Below are 17,548 nucleotides of genomic sequence, written 5' to 3'. Positions count from 1 at the left end.
TTTGTATTGTAGCCCAATTGTTTAGCATTACTGTCCCAGCATTTGTGTAGGCATATTGGACAAAACGTTTATCAGATTATTAAATACATATGTAGCTGACACCAATATAATAAAACGATATTGCCCGAGGTGGTGTGCTATACGGCCAGTATACCACGACCAATATACCACGGATAACGCCTCGATCAGTGTCATTGCATTTTGGTACACCAGAAGGACATTTATTTTCAATGGAATGCTGCGTTTCCTGTGCCGTATTGCTTTGCAGATGCAGTTGGTGTGCGTTCTGTGTGCTGCATACGTTGGATTTATCGAACGTAGGCGTCAAACTATACGTACATGGCTTGACAGAAATGGTAGCAGAAGGTGAATGTTGAACTTTTGTTGCACACACATCCAGATGATGCTGCATACTATCAGTGTGGCCAAGGCTAATGCTTCGAACAGCGTATTTGCGCAAAATGGTATGCATAATCATCTTGATATGTGTGCAACAAAAGTTCAACATTCACATTCTGCTACCATTTCTGTCCAGCCCTCTACCCATACAGTTTGACGCGTACGTTCGATACATCCAAAGAACGCACTGCCGCCGCAACGCAATACTGAAAGGCAAACGCAGCGTTTCATTGGGAATGAATGTAATTCTGGTGTACCAAAATGCAATGACGCTGGCGGTGATGTGAAGCAGAGTGCCTGGACACATCCCTTAGCCGTGTTTTATTGGCCATAGACAGTGTCACAAACCTCTGAGGTGCCTTACCACTATGGTAAGCTGTTTACCAACCCATGTTATAATGGCTAATAAATCCCCATGATTCGCAATACTGCAGTCAGGACCAAACTGTGTAGACTGTTTAACTAGGCCTAGCTAATGTTGTAATCACCATTTCTGTCATGTAAAAAACTTCAACCATATAACTGACATTCCCTCCATGAACATTGTTGCTCTTGTCTGCTCAACTTCATTTCTATGCAACTTGAAAGCAAATAATTTAATACAATGGTACACAATTGACTGTAGTAAGTACATTTAACCTCTGTAGTACCAAGTGCTCTTAAACAAAAATGCACTTTTAGATCCGCAGTCCCTGCAACTACATCATTTGTCCATTGTGACGAGAAGGGAGCTCGATCATTGGCGGTCATGGACAATCCAGTTTGTTCTACAGTAGAACTGACCACAGGTTGCAGAACACCTGCATTCTAATCCTGGCTGCTTCTCTAATCTGAGCACTTGGCTGCCTTCCAGGCAGATAATCACTCTGTTATAGTTGATGGGTTTCCCTCAGGCAGCTCATCTCTTCTCACAAAGCAGTGGAACCGCAGTTAACAGATAGTTATCCCCTCACACAGGTCAATGTTTTTTGTGCTGTTTGTATCTCTTGATTGGGTCCTTATTATGCCTGCATAGGAGTTTGAATCAAAGGATTTCAAGGAATCTTATTGAGTAGATGGAAGTGTGCTGACCTCTGCAGAGGTAGAAAGTGTATGTAATTGAAGTGCTTTTCACATTTTCCCTATGTGTACTCGGATGTGAGATATGAAACTGATTTATTCTGACTGGGTAATTCTGTACCTCCATTAAACCAACTCTACTGACAAGGAAGATTAACCATTTGATATTCTTGTGGTATTGCAATAAATGCTCTCAGCTTCTGGCAAGATTAGTTTAAGTATGTTAATTTGCATATTCAATGCATTTAGCTGCTTTGTAATTTCTTTAGTTTTTTTTTAACCTTGCATGATGCTTTATATATATATATATATATATTTGTCTTCTCTTTATATTTGGGCCATGAGTGGTCAGTTTTATATTCCGTAGCTGTATAATCTAAGTGGTTGCCTAATTTAAACATGTTGGCTAAATATGTTGTACAATGACAAGTGACACTGTGCAGTGTCTGTACATAATACCATTTTGTGCCGTCTCTTCTAGATAGACAGTGTATCAACCCTAAGTGTTAGAAACATATTCTGTAATACAGGGGTGGCCAAATCTCCTCCTGTGGTGCTACTCGGTACATTCAGGCCTTTGCTCCAGCCCTGATCTAACCTGCTATTTACCACGACATTAATGAGCTGAATTAGGTGGTTTTGAGCAGGGCTGGTAGCCCTCTAGGTGACTTGGCCACCGATGATGCAATGTAAGGATCCTGCCTCCAAGCTGTGTAAATAGGCAGGGGTACTCTGCATGTTATTGTGTGTATATATCTGCCTAGGCTTGGCCATTTCACTACATTGCATCAACAAACTGATTGGGGGCCAGTCACCCTTTTCAGTTGTTGATCAGCGTTGGCAACCGCAAATCAAGCTTTTCATGTCACTCAAGTGGCAATGCATAATGTTTGAGTGTACCAGGACTTGATACTAATTCCCCCCCCCCCCCCCCCCTGCCACCCAGTTTGGGGTACCGTGGGGGCAACGATGACTGGCATCACTGCCTCATTCATCCTCCTAGTAGAATACCACAGAGCTTTTACAGTGGAGGAAGATGCATTCTGTAGGATCGGCTGCTATTTCTCTTGCAATTCTGTAATTTGGCAGCTATATTAAATCAACAATAAACCACGGTAGGGTTTTCCCTCAACCGTCTGTCAGATGACCAGTCACATGCCTAGTCCCAATAGGCAGAAGGAAATGGAATCTTTTGGTTCGGTTTATCAGATATGTAGTAATGTCTGGGTTTTTTTAAAACGCAGAAATCCATTTCAGCACCTTGGTTGGCACCTGTATGCACTAACGGGACCTGGGCCCGTTTTCCCGATAGCTTTCTCGATAGTGATCGACCTTAGGCTCAGGAGTGTTTTCCTACAACAGCTGAAGATGTAAAATGCGTTTCCTAAAACGCCACACAGAAAGTTAGCTCAATGCGCCGTTGGAGCATGTTGCTACTGATAGGTCAGAAAGGCAGTGTAGCTCTTGGATCAGCTTTCGCAATTCAAATCTTAGCTTAACTTGAATTATTTCAGCATACTGACGGATCAGCTCCTAGACATAACCACCTATGGCTACAGCAGGTGGCTTATTCTAATACCTACCCAATAACGTTAGGCTACACAAAATATTTTGAAACAAATTAGACTGTAGCAAAATTGAACTAAATGTATTGAACATGTAATGTATTTCAATATGTTTGTTATTGGCCTAATATATTTATATTTTTATGCAGTCATTTTGGTTTTCCTTTGAAGCACCTTTTTGTGTTGCTTGTTTGTATTAATTGCAAAGTCATTGGAAACTTTATTTGTAGTCAACTTTGTTCTGAAGTTATTGGCTGTGAGCCCGATAAAGAGACCGATCAACCATGTGATTCTATGTTTAGCTGAGATCTTCTGTGTATAAAGTGATGCGGGAGGGCAAAACATCTAATGACGCACTAAGCTGTTCTACTAGTAGTCTGAGGCAGGCATTTGATTACGAATGTTAATAACGATGGTTTTGGGAAACTGCTCAGAGATGTAACAATGCTCCTACGAAGGCTCTAACAATGAACTTAGCCGGGCCCTGGTTTGCATTGTCCAAATGCATTCTCAACATAATAAAAACTGCTTGCAGAGAGAATATGATCTTTTTTCACCTTTTTTATTTAGTTGGTCTCAAAACAAATATACATATGCATTACTTTACAAATTTGCTTTAAGATAAACACACGTGTAAATGTTGAGCATCTTCACTGCAGGTAGATTGTATATAAATAATATAAACACTTCTGCATTAATCAATAATTAGTTCTAGTTGCATTGGTATTATTCAGATTCACACCGGCTGTGTTTTTGCTAATTCAGCCATTTGCCAGCCCCCCGCGCCTCTCTGATTCAGAGGGGTTGGGTTAAATGCAGACGTTTCAGTTGGAATGCATTCAGTCGTACAACTTGACTAGGCATCCCCCTTTCCTTTACCACTAAGTTATATGCTTTGTCCACCCTTGAACCAGCCTGTAACAATCAATGTACCTTCTTTACGACGACTGTAAATAGCTTTTCGGATTTGTATGGAACTCTAACTCTTTGCATGCAGCCTGCACCTGACCTCACCATGCAATATTTCCCCCAGATCTTATTTTGATTTGACAAAACATTACTAAATTATAGTTAATTATTTTATCTCTATGATAACATTCTATAGCTTCCATTAGTGTCCTCTGACATTTGGACCAAACTTATGTGTAATGTCTCTATTGTAATGTGCAATGAACACTATTGGAGAAGCATACAATACCATTCAATCAAATGTATTTATAAAGCCCTTCTTACATCAGCTGACGTCACAAAGTGCTGTACAGAAACCCAGCCTAAAACACCAAACAGTAAGCAATGCAGGTGTAGAAGCACGGTGGCTAGGACAAGAAAGTCCAGAACCCAGGAGGAAACCTCGAGAGGAACCTGGCTATGAGGGTTGGCCGGTCCTCTTCTGGCTGTGCCGGGTGGAGATTATAACCAAACATGGCCAAGATGTTCATAGATGACTAGCAGGGTCAAATAATAATAATCACAGTGGTTGTCGAGGGTGCAACAGGTCAGCACCTCAGGAGTAAATGTCAGGCTTTTCATAGCAGATCATTCAGAGTATCGCTACTGCGCCTGCTGTCTCTAGAGAGTTGAAAACAGCAGGTCTGGGACCGGTAGCACGTCCGGTGAACAGGTCAGGGTTCCATAGGCAGGCAGAACAGTTGAAACTAGAGCAGCAGCACGGCCAGGTGGACTGGGGACAGCAAGGAGTCATCAGGCCAGGTAGTCCTGAGGCATGGTTCTAGGGCTCAGGTCCTCCGGGAGAGAATTAGAGAGCATACTTAAATTCACACTGGATAAGACAGGAGAAATACTCCCGATAGACTGACCCTAGCCCCCGACACACAAACTACTGGAGGCTGAGACAGGAGGGGTCGGGGGGGGGGGTGCCAACCCGGACAGGAAGATCACGTCAGTGACTCAACCCACTCAAGTGACGCACCCCTCCTAGGGACGGCATGGAAGAACACCAGTAAGCCAGTGACTCAGCCCCTGTAATAGGGTTGTGGGACCTTTATTGTGAGAACCATGCAGCGTAGTTTTTTAGCACTCGGCTATTAAACCTAGTCTTATAACACAGAGTCGCAGTGTTCCTGCTCTTCATTCCTGCTATTGGCTTTAATCATCTCGTAGTAGATGGGAGCATTGAGTTCAGCTAGATTGAGGAGAGCTGACCACGTGAGAGCGTATAAGGCCATCTTTGAAACATCTGTGTTTGTCAGCCAATGTTCCTGAGCTCACAGCAGAGTTTCGACAGATTGAACAGGCTGCCCTCAATCTCCGACAATAGAGACGTACATCTTTGTGTTTCAGAGGACATTGTTTCTTAACACCGGATCAATGATCAGACGTTTCTGGTGACTACAGACTGCAAAGGATGTGTGTATTATATGTACAAAGTAATGTCAAACACTAGCAAATATTATAAAGACACAGTAGGTGGCTGTGTCTTTAAAACAATGGCAATGTGCCTTTAAAAAAATATTTTTGTCAGATTACTTGACCATCAGAATGCAGATCTCTGAAAAAGCAGAAAGCCATTCCAGTATTGGCACCCAGGTTTACGGCTTGCTAAGTGATCTGTCTGTGTATCTACAGACTGTTTTAATCAGTAATGCTGACTATTATATGAATTGTAGAAAGAGCAGACCACTGTTCTGTATTGAATTGGGAAAGTGAAGGCATGGTTCCACCCCATGGCTTTCAAATTCACCCATTGATTTTCAAACCATTAGAGAACTCCGATAGGACAGATGCATTATAAACAAATTGGTCTCTGAAAGTGTTTTTTAAAAGGTGAGACCATGCCAGCAGTCTTAAGACTAACTAGTTACAAAGTTGATTTAATCTAAAAAAGCATCCCTCTGAAAAGGAGGATTAATTGCGGAGGAGAACTTCCCCGTTTGTCTCTCAGGCGCTCTCCACCTCCATCTGTTTGCTTTGGAGCCAGCTTTAATTTTTTTTCCATAGGGGTGCCGGGGTGGGAAGCATCTGCTAGGATGGCCATCAGACTCGGGCCATAGTGCGAGAGAAGGGGATGGAGGGAGAGATGGATCGAGGCAGATGGGGAGAGGGAGTGGATGTGGTGGAGTCTGTGTGCGGTGGTGGCAGAAATAAACAACGCAGGGAGGAGTGAACAGAAGGTGTTTGTTTATGATTGCTGGAGGCCAAAAGGAGACTGGACTGTTTAGATAGTCAACCCCTAGGCTGGTTTATGCCACACATTCCACTCTATTTGACTTCCTTGGATGGGTATGCCAAACAGGTTGTGCCACCGAGTGACAGTGCCAGTCAGCTCCTTCACTGTAGTGTGTTGTAGGCTACTTACGCACAGTTCAGACGCCATAAGCGAGTCCAACTGAATAGAAATTCTAAGCTGCCTGGCATGGTTGAGCGCTTTGCTTGTTTTCATACAACCCCTCTCAAAAGCTCATTGATTTTCACGATTCACACACCTGTGCATTGAATAATTTAAAGTTTTAAACAATTCATGTGATTGGTTTAATTGTCTCGGTTAATGGAACAGGACTTCAGATTCCATAACTCCCTTTTTTACTAAGGAATCAAAGTCTCATCCATGAGATCTGTTAGCAATATTCAGCCTACTGTGCCATGTAGACACATTTTCTCAGATTGAAAACAATTTGTACGTTGTAGTGCCCCTGTTGAAAAGTCATGATTTACTGTTATTTCCTGCTTTCCAAGGGCAACAAAACTACACTAACCTTGAGCCAAAGTGTTTCTGCCACCACAAACAGACCCTGGATCTGTTCAAATGACCACCTGCAAATCCGAGGCCATGATTGTGCTTCCGTTGTGGCTATGGTAGCGAAGCAATTAAAATGTAATTAATGTGGATTACCATTTCTCCCGACAGTGGAAGAACTCTGGCGCGCTGCATGAAACGGAGCCGTGATTCACCCGCACCACGCCGAAAGAGTTCGGCACCCTCTGCCCCTATCATCAAAAGTCAAGTCCGAGGAGGCGCACTGCGACGTTTCAGACGGCACTCTATCCCCGCTCTTCCAAAGAGAGTGAGATGTTGTTTTTTTGAGCGGTGTTTGAACTAGGGCAACGTGTCAGAGAATGTAGGCAAGCCTTATAATGTACAGAGTTGCACTATTGTCATAGAGGTCATCTGAAATTTCATGCTGCCTGCCCATATCCTGAAGTACTGATCTGGAACGCTACATCTACAGCCATCAGTCCCCCATGTCAATGATAAATGTTCTGTTTCATGCTCATCTTCCCCCGCGCTCTTCATTTATGTCCTGTCTGAACGCTTTGAAAGAAAGACATTTATGAAATGTTACCAACTGCCCATCCGTATGTTTATTGGTGTGGGATGGAGGTCATGGTTCATATTTCATATATATGATGTAAGAGCATGCAATTAAGTGAAATCATCACATGTACAATGGAATGGCCTGTCCAATTGGCTTCTTTGCGTTCTGATTGGACAGATGAAGAGGTTGATGGATAAAGATAATAGGCTAATGGGGCCCTGCAGAGTTGTCACAATACCCATCTCTTTCTTTTTTATCTCACAACACTATTGGAAATGGTGCGAATTGGATTGTGGAAAATAAATCTGATGTTGAGTAAAGGAGCTTGGTTTAGACACCAGTTTGAAACCATTCAGCCCATGAGTCTTGCTGGCTGAGATCCAAGATCCACACATTATAGAGTACCACAGTATGAGTCATAATACCCATAAAACCTAGCGGTCAAACAGATGGCTCCAATAGTCATTCCACCATAGGGAATTTTAGAAACACTTCAAATAAGGGCTGTGTTTCGTGTAGGCTTACCCTGGCATAATATTTTGATAAAACAAATCTCTCAGACAAGGTCACTTTAATCAATGTATTCGGCTCTATTTACTCTGATTCGAAAATGCTAATTAGCATCATGGTAGACATCATGCAAGACTACAAATCGCTGCATGCTCCTGCACATCTTTAGTTGACAGCTTTGCGAAATAAGTATTGTCAATTTAGAACTTGCACAAGACAGTGAACAGAATTGTCAATTTAAATGAAAGTTGAAATGTATTCATAGTTCATCCAGAGATCCTCACCTTTTGCCTTGATTCCACAGTCTCATCCAGATCATGACATTTGTAGTTCTTTATGATAGTCACATTAGCAGCTAATTAACATTTCATTTTTGGGGGGTAGAAATAGTGTCCTGGAGAGATTTACACGGTTATCAAAAGTCACACCAGGGTAAGCCTACACAAAACAGACCTTATTTGAACTGTTTCTAAAATCCCCTATGGGGAGAAATGGTGGAAAAACGATTGGAACTATTTTCCTTGTTTGACTGCTAGGTTTTATGGGTTATTATGACTCATACTGTGGTACTCTATTGTCGTTCTCTAATGACGTCATATACAGTTCTATGTATTGATTTTATAGGGTAGTTGTTTTTTGGAACATTGTTGCCATTTGGAACATATGATAGATCTTTCAAATTGTTTTGTTCACAATCTCATTCAATAAGAGAAAAGCAAATCTCACACTACCCATTAGAGGTGTGCAGAGTAGTCAGACAAAACTGGTATCGTAACCGATATGGGAAATTTTCTGGATGATCCGAGTATTTTTATGTAATTATCCTTGGAGGGGGGGGGGCGTCACCTGACTGACATATTTCTCATGTCAGTCAAGTGAGGTCCTATGTGGTCTACATAACTCAACTGTATTGTTTGCCTGCCTAAAGAGAAGGGTGGGCTGTACGTTGATCCTGCTGCTCTGTTTGGATAGAGTGAAGCTGTATATCTCTGTCCACTCACTTCATCATTTCACCCCATCACTTTCTCTTCTGTTTTTAAGTCTGATCATTCAGACCGATGCTGCCTCTCTTTAGCCTGCTACTATGATAAATGGCAAGGATGTTTGCTATCAATCTATCAAAGTGCATCATATCTAAGTGGGGCGAGGGTAGGGAAAAAAGATGACACGTCGACCCACATTCTGATTGATAGCCAACTTGTCTGTCCTCTGCAAGTTGAGGACACAGACACGTCACACACTCCCACACACACACTCCCACACACACTCCCTCCCTCCCGGCTCCTAATCTGCAGCTTGTTTGGTCTAAACGTGCAGAGAGATTGGTAACCTATTTTTGCCAACATCTACTTAGGCATATTAAAACATCTTAGGAAAAAAACTATCACGAGTCTCATCTAATCTGACTATCAACTGTCAATTTTCTGATACGATTACGAATATGGCCATGTCGGCACACCCCTACTTCAAGACTATGAAATAACACATATGGAATCGTGTAGTAACCAAAAAAGTGTTAATTAATCCAAATAGGTTTTATATTTGATGGTCTTCAAAGTAGCCACCCTTTGCCTTGATGACAGCTATGCACACTCTTGAAATTCTCTCAACCAATTTCACCTGGAATGCTTTTCCAACAGTCTTGAAGGAGTTCCCACATAAGCTGAGCACTTGTTGGCTGCTTTTCCTTCACTCTGCGGTCCAACTCATCCCAAACCATCTCAATTGGTTTGAGGTCAGGTGATTGTGGAGGCCAGGTCATCTGATGCAGCACTCCATCACTCTCCTTCTCAGTCAAATGGCCCTTAGACAGCATGGAGGTGTGTTGGGTCATTGTCCTGTTGAAAAACAAGTGATAGTCCCACTAAGTGCAAACCAGATGGGATGGTGTATCGCTGCAGAATGCTGTGGTAGCCATACTGGTTTAGTGTGCCTTCAATTCTAAATAAATCACTGACAGTGTCACCAGCAAAGATTATCACACCACCTCTGTGCTTCACGGTGGGAACCACACACGCAGAGATCATCCCTTTACCTAATCTGCGTCTCAGACACTGCAGTTGGAACCAAACATCTCATTTTGACTAATCATATAAAAGGACAGATTGCAACCGGTTTAATGTCCATTGTTCGTGTTTCTTGGCCCAAGCAAGTCTCTTCTTATTATTGGGGTCCTTTTTAATAGTGGTTTCTTTGCAGCAATTTGACCGTGAAGCCCTGACTCAGTCAGTTTCCTCTGAACAGTCGATGTGGATGTCTTGCTTGAACTCTGAAGCATTTTTTTGGGCTGCAATTTCTGAGGCTGGTGACTCTCTAATGAACTATGGGTCTTAATTTCCTGTGGCGGTCCTCATGTGAGCCAGAATTCATCAAAACCATGAAGGGCTTTGTGACTGCACTTGAAACTTTCAAAGTTCTTAACCAACTGCGAAAATCTCTGAAGCTGGAGACTCATATCTCCCTCCCTAGCTTTAAGCACCAGCTTGTCAGAGCAGCTCACAGATCACTGCACCTGTACAAAGCCCATCTGTAAACAGCCCATCTATCTACTTACCTCATCCCCATACTGTATTTATTTATTTATTTATGTATGCATCTTGCTCCTTTGCACCCCAGTATCTCTACTTGCACAATCATCTTCTGCACATCTACCATTCCAGTGTTTTAATTGCTATATTGTAATTACTTTGCCACCATGGCCTACTTATTGCCTTAAATCCCTTATCTTACCTCATTTGCACTCACTGTATAAAGACGTTTTGTTTTCTTTTGTTCTACGGTATTATTGACTATGTTTTGTTTATTCCATGTAACTCTGTGTCGAATTGCTATGCTTTATCTTTGACAGGTCGCAGTTGCAAATGAGAACTTGTTCTTAACTAGCCTACCTGGTTAAATAAACATTTAATAATTAATGTTCTGCATTGACTGACTTTCATGTCTTTAACTAATGATGGACTTTTGTTTCTCTTTGGTTATTTGAGCTGTTCTTGCACTAATATGGACTTGGTCTTTTACCAAATAGGGCTATCTTTTGTATACCCCCTTACCTTGGCACAACACAACTGATTGGCCCAAACTCATTAAGAAAGAAAGAAAAATTCCACAAATTAACTTTTAACAAGGCACACCTGTTAATTGCAATGCATTCCAGGTGACTACCTCATGAAGCTGGTTGAGAGAATGCCAAGAGTGTGCAAGCTGTCAAGGCAAACGGTGGCTACTTTGAAGAATCTCAAATATAAAATATATTTTAATTTGTTTAACACCTTTTTTGGTTACTACATGATTCCATATGTGTTATTTCATAGTTTTTAGTTCTTCACTATTATTCTACATTGTAGAAAATATTAAAAATAAAGAAAAACCCTTGAATGAGTAGGTGTGTGCCAGCTTTTGACTGGTACCATATACTGTTCCTGAACAGACCCGTTAATAATGTTTTTTACGGTCAAGCCATTTTTTTCCCCCAGTCCCCGCAAACGCAACAGTGCCTATGCAAAGCCCTCACTTTGTCACTCAATCTTATTCCAGTGTCTTCCTGCCAGCTATACATTTTGCCCCGTGTGTAGGCTACCTCCCCCTCCCTCAGAAGCATAGTCTGTCTTAGCGACTGACATTGCAAGCATGATTCAGTAATTAGGGAGATATTTTATTATTAGGTGAATGGAATAACTTTTCCATTGAGGGTTAAGGATCCTATAGTGTCAAGTTTCACTTTGGATTTATTAACTACAAAGGTTAGATGTGTTTATTTACATTTGGGTGCTGCTCTACACACACACACACACACACACACACACACACAAGCTTGTTAGCTACATTGCTAGCTAGCTCTGGTCTAGCTCTCGAACTCTAGGCGGCACTGTGTAATATAATGAAACAGAGTCATGATCAAGGGTGCTATCTCTGGTCTAACGCTAGTTAAGCCAACTCTCTGAAGTTCAAAGGCATTCAAAGTTTGTTCATAGAAGCCGCTCCACCGTAGGTAGAATTCTGTGGGCCTAATTCAGACAATGCATGTCATAACAAGATGCCCAGCACCCTCCTCACCTGTGAAATTTCAGTTAAATCCTGCCAACACTACAGTTGTCTGTCCAGTGCGTGTACATGGCTTGCCCGTTCCATAGCAAACTGCTCAATCCATTGGTGATGTAATGTTGAGCTGAATATCATTTTTGTTTTCCAAGGTTTAAAAATGAACAGAAAGGAATGATATCAACCATAACTTTTTGGGGATTTGTTTTGGGGACCTGTTCAAAACTTTTAGATTTTTGTGGACTAACTGGTGGAACAGAATGAAAACAACAACGATTCTGTTCAGAACATAACAATTGTAAAATAGTTTTGGTTTCAACTCTTGCTTTTTAGGATTAAATGATTTGCGCAAATGGACTCCGTCCCAACGTGTAGTGATCAAGTGCTTTGATATAACAAATTTTAGCAATGAATGTTATCATTATTTTTGGGTGCAGTGCAGATGGAAGTGCATTATAACTATTTTGCCACACTGTTGAAGCAGACAAAGGTTTGGCATGTTAATGGTTTGACATTTTTGATATACATTCAGAAAAAAAAGTCCAATGATTTATACCCACAGTCTGTTAAAGCTCCCCAATGAAGCAGTCTGGCAACTCTAGATTTGTCTTATTTCTCCAAGTTTATTACTCCGAATACGCGACACATTGATCAGGAATAAGGGGAAAGTAGAAACACTTTCTTACCACCTGTATATAGTATACTGAGTGTTTCCTCTCTAACACCCAACTGTGTTAAATTGCTGCTCTTTCAGTTTGGACTAGAATGTAGTGGAATCTAAAACATTCTAATCGTTCTATTCTCACAATTTTGCTCAGTCGGCATTCCTTGTCTCTGTGTAGTTGCAGTCAGATTTTGTATTACATCGGACTAGTGACTGTTTTCCTTGTATGCATAGGCAGACACAAACACAATGGAAAGTAATGTCTTTCAACGTGCTCGTCCAAGAATAATACACTAAAATCCGATGTAATGGGAATACTGGAATATGTCTCAAACATCTTTTCTTCTATCAGGCGTATTTTGTTAATGTTGACATTGCTGGTTGAGACATGAACCCAGGCTGACAAGATTGTGCCACAAGCAACTTAAATTAAGTGACTCTTGCCTTACATTTTCTGTTGCTCTTTACTATAGGCCAGCAGTCAATTAGATATCTTTGGAAGACTACTTTCCCCTGAAGTAGGATGATATGTTACAGTAGGCATTGTTTTGCATAGGAATTGGAAGATGGCGCCGGAGGGGATGGCTGGCTGCTGTCTTATCGGCTCTTAACCAACCATGCTATTTTTTTTGTTTTTTTCACGTTGTTTTGTACATAATGTTGCTGCTAACGTCTTATGACCGAACATCTCGAACATCTCGAATATCAGAACTGCGATTACTCACCTCAGATTAGACAGAGTTTATATTCAATGAAGGAGATACTACAGACACCCGACCAGGCCCAAATCCCCGTCATTGGCTGGACAAGGAAACAGGTTTAGTGGAAGAAATCTGCCTTTACCTTCTGTCCTGCTAGCTAATGTTCAATCGCTGGAAAATAAATTGGACAAACTGAAAGAATGTATATCCTACCAGCGGGACATTAACTGTAATATCTTATGTTTCACCGAGTCATGGCTGAACGACGACATTAAGAACAGAGCTGGTGGGTTATATAATATCGGCAGGCTAGAACAGCAGTCTCTGGTAAGACAGGGCGGGGGCCTATGCATATATGTAAACAGCTGGTGCACGATATCGATGGAAGTCTCTAGGTTTTGATCGCCTGAGGTAGTGTGGTCTACAGCTTATCATGATACTCTTATCTACCTAGAGTTTTCATCTGTATTTTTCATAGCGGTCTACATACCACCATAGATCACTGCTGGGACTAAAACCGCACTCAATGAGCTGTATACCACCATAAGCAAACAGGAAAACACTCATCCAGAGGTGGCACTCCTAGTGGCCGGGGACTTTAATGCAGGGAAGCTAAATCAGTTTGACCTAATTTCTATAAGCATGTTAAATGTGCAACCAAAGGGAAAAAAACGACCACCTTTACTCCATACACAGAGACGCGTACAAAGCTCTCCCTCACCCTCCATTTTGCAAATCTGACCATAATTCTATCCTCCTGATTCCTGCTTACAAGCAAAAATTAAAGCAGGAAGCACTAGTGATTCGGTCTATAAAAAGTGTTAAGATTAAGCAGATCTACTGGATTCTTTTGCTAGCACAGACTGGAACATATTCCGGGATTCTTCCGATGCCATTGATAAGTATACCACATCAGTCACTGGCTTTATCAATAAGTGCATCGAGGGACATCGTCCTCACAGTGACTGTACGTACATACACCAACCAGAAGCCATGGATTACAGGCAACATTCGCACTTAGCTAAAGGGTAGATCTGCCGCTTTCAAGGAGCAGGACTCTAAACCGGAAGCTTATAAGAAATCCCACTATGCCCTCCGACGAACCATCAAACAGGCAAAGTGTCAATACAGGACTAAGATCGAACTGTACTACACTGGCTCCGACACTCGTCGGATGTAGCAGGGCTTGCAAACTATTAGACTACAAAGTGATGCACAGCCGTGAGCTGCCCAGTTACACAGGCCTACCAGATGAGCTAAATAACTTCTATGATCGCTTCGAGGCAAGAAACACTGAAACATGCATGAGAGCATCAGCTGTTTCGGACGACTGTGTGATCACACTCTCCACAGCCGTTGTGAGTAAGACCTTCAAAAAGGTCAACATTCACAAGGCCGCAGGGCCAGATGGATTACCAGGACGTGTACTCCAAGCATGTACTGACCAACTGGCAATTGTCTACCCTGACATTTTCAATCTGTCCCTGATTGAGTCTGTAATACCAACCTGTTTCAAGCAGACCACCATAGTCACTGAGCCCAAGAACACTATGGTAACCTGCCTAAATGACTACTGACCTGTAGCACTCGCGTCTGTAGGCATGAAGTTCTTTGAAAGGCTGGTGTCATGACGTTGCCCTCTTTGGGTATAGCAAGCCCCATCCCCCTCTCCCTGCCTTCCCCTTGCCTCCTTCAACACGGCTGCTGTGGTCAGAGAGAGGTCGTAAATTCCTGAGAAGACCCTGCCACATGGTCACACAGTATAAGAGGCAGAGTAAATTTTCATAGAGAACAAAGGAATTTCTCCCACCTCACAGAACCTCACAGAACTCGAGGTCTGAACAAATTTCATGTTTCAAAGTATAAAAGATCGGTGAAGAATCCAGCTACGAACTGGTCCGTTTGTTACAACTTGGGGAAGCTCATGGGAGACGGTGTGGCCACATTACCATAACACTGTTTTTATAATAGCCTCAAATATGAGGTTTACATCTAATTGTTGTATAAGATGAATGAGTGAGTATGATACTGTTTACACAATTTTACAATGTGATTTTGGACTGTTTAATGAAGAAAAACTCAAAAAGGGAATTGGAGTTAAATCAGAGACTGCCCCTGAGCCCAGTTATAGTCAGGCATCCTGGGACAGCCCTTTTCTGCCATTCTGAATAAAACCCAACTTTGAGAAATTATTACCAGACCATGTTTTTCTCCATTAGGAGAGGACGAAGGTTGTAGACCATTGCTGAATCTTTTAACCATACCACGTTTTTAAACTCTTAGACTATCGATACTGACAGAATAAGAACAAGTCTTTGATATTAATTACTAGTCTGCAAATAGGAATTCGGTATCATTGAACGCGAAGAACGACAACCGCCGAAACATCCATTCTAGAATGAATGTCACTCTGAACTATATATATATATATATATATATATATATATGAGAGAGAGAGACCAACAGCAATCAAGATGACACAATGAGCGTAAATATATATTGATTGCAATTGTTCCCGAATGAGTGAGCGTTCATGTGCAAAGGATTATCATTTCAATTGTTATAATTATCAACTTTGTCGTGTCTCATCTCAGTTGACCCCCACTTCCCCTTTTGTCTAACAAGCCGCGATGCTGGTTTAGCCCACTGGGGCACATTCCCCTATCATTTCTTGTAACCACATTTACCTTGTTTGTTTATGCATTTCTGTGAATTACTTAGTTAGTAATAAATAAATGATTTAAGACAATTGATGTATGGATGACTCATAGTGAAGACTGGGTTTGTGCAGATAACCTACAATCTACGATGTTTGGAATGAGACTAACGTGAGGTAAAGTAAACAATTCATTAATCAGAAGACTATGGATCAGATATGAAAATATCTGAAAGATTACATTAGGAAATTATAACCTTGTAATCTGAATATTTTTCCTTGGTGCCCTGACTTCCTAGTTAATTACAGTTACATGATTAATCAGTTGATCGCGTAATACTAATTACAGAGAATCTTTGATAAAAAATGTGTCTTCAATTTAATGATCGTAAAGACATGACACTGGTCATGGCTCACATCAACACCATTATGCCAGAAACCCTAGACTCACTCCAATTTGCATACCGCACCAACGGATCCACAGATGAGACAATCTCTATTGCACTCCACACTGCCCTTTCACACCTGGACAAAAGGAACACCAATGCTATTCATTGACTAATATCTCAGCGTTCAACACCATAGTGCCCTCGAAGCTCATCACTAAGCTAAGCACCCTGGGACTAAACACTTCCCTCTGCAACAGGATCCTGGACTTCCTGACGGGCCGCCCCCAGGTTGTAAGGGTGGGTAACAACACATCCACCATTCTGATCCTCAACACAGGGGCCTCTCAGGTGCGTGCTCACTCCCCTCCTGTACTCCTTGTTTACTCATGACTGCACAGCCAGGCACGACTCCAACACCATCATTAAGTTTGCTGATGTCACAACAGTGGTAAGCCTGATCAACGATGGGACTGATCACCTCCCTGTAGGCTGAGACCTGACAGTGTGGTGCAAGGACACCCTCTCCCTCAACGTGATCAAGACAAAGGAGATGATTGTGGACTACAAGAAAAGGAGGACCGAGCATGCCCCCATTCTCATTGACGGGGCTGTAGTGGAGCAGGTTGAGAGCTTCAAGTTCCTTGGCGTCCACATCACCAACAAACTATCATGGTCCAAGCACACCAAGACAGTCGTGAAGAGGGCACGACAAAACCTATTCCCCCTCAGGAGACTGAACAGAATTATCATGGGTACAAAAGTTTCTCCAGCTGCACCATCACCGCCTGGTATGGCAACTGCTCGACCTCCGACCGTAAGGTGCTACAGATGCTAGTGTGTACGGCCCAGTACATCACCGGGGCCAAGCTTCCTGCCATCCAGGACCTCTATACCAGGCCCTATCTGAGGAAGGCCCTCAGATTTGTCAGACTCCAGTCACGATAGTCATTGTTTTCTCTCTGCTACCGCACGGCAATCGGTACCGGAGCCCCAAGTCTAAGTCCAAGAGGCTTCTAAACAGCTTCTACCCCCAAGCCATAAGACTCCTGAACAGCTAATCAAATGGCTACCCAGACTATTTGCATGCCCCCCTCCTCTACGCTGCTTCTGCTCTCTGCTATTATCTATGCATAGTCACTTTAACTCTACCTACATGTACATATTACCTATGTACCGGTACCCCCTGTATATAGCCCTGCGTTTGTTATTTACTGCTGCTCTTTAATTATTTTATCTCATTTAAAAAAAAAAGTGTTTTCGTAACTGCATTGTTGGTTAAGGGCTTGTAAGTAG

The 17,548-nt window shown here is 42.1% G+C and overlaps 1 protein-coding gene across 1 annotated transcript in view; it reads left to right on the top strand.

Annotated features, from left to right (window-relative positions):
* The window catches only part of LOC109906514 (Kv channel-interacting protein 4), a 257,056-nt gene that overhangs the window by 1,226 nt on the left and 238,282 nt on the right, over positions 1-17,548 (top strand). The gene's annotated exons all lie outside the window — the stretch shown is intronic.

Source organism: Oncorhynchus kisutch, linkage group LG16 (assembly GCF_002021735.2).
Source record: "Oncorhynchus kisutch isolate 150728-3 linkage group LG16, Okis_V2, whole genome shotgun sequence".
In the NCBI taxonomy this organism is placed as follows: domain Eukaryota; kingdom Metazoa; phylum Chordata; class Actinopteri; order Salmoniformes; family Salmonidae; genus Oncorhynchus; species Oncorhynchus kisutch.
The sequence above is the reverse complement of the archived record's forward strand: the minus strand, read 5'-3'. Positions and strand labels throughout refer to the sequence as shown.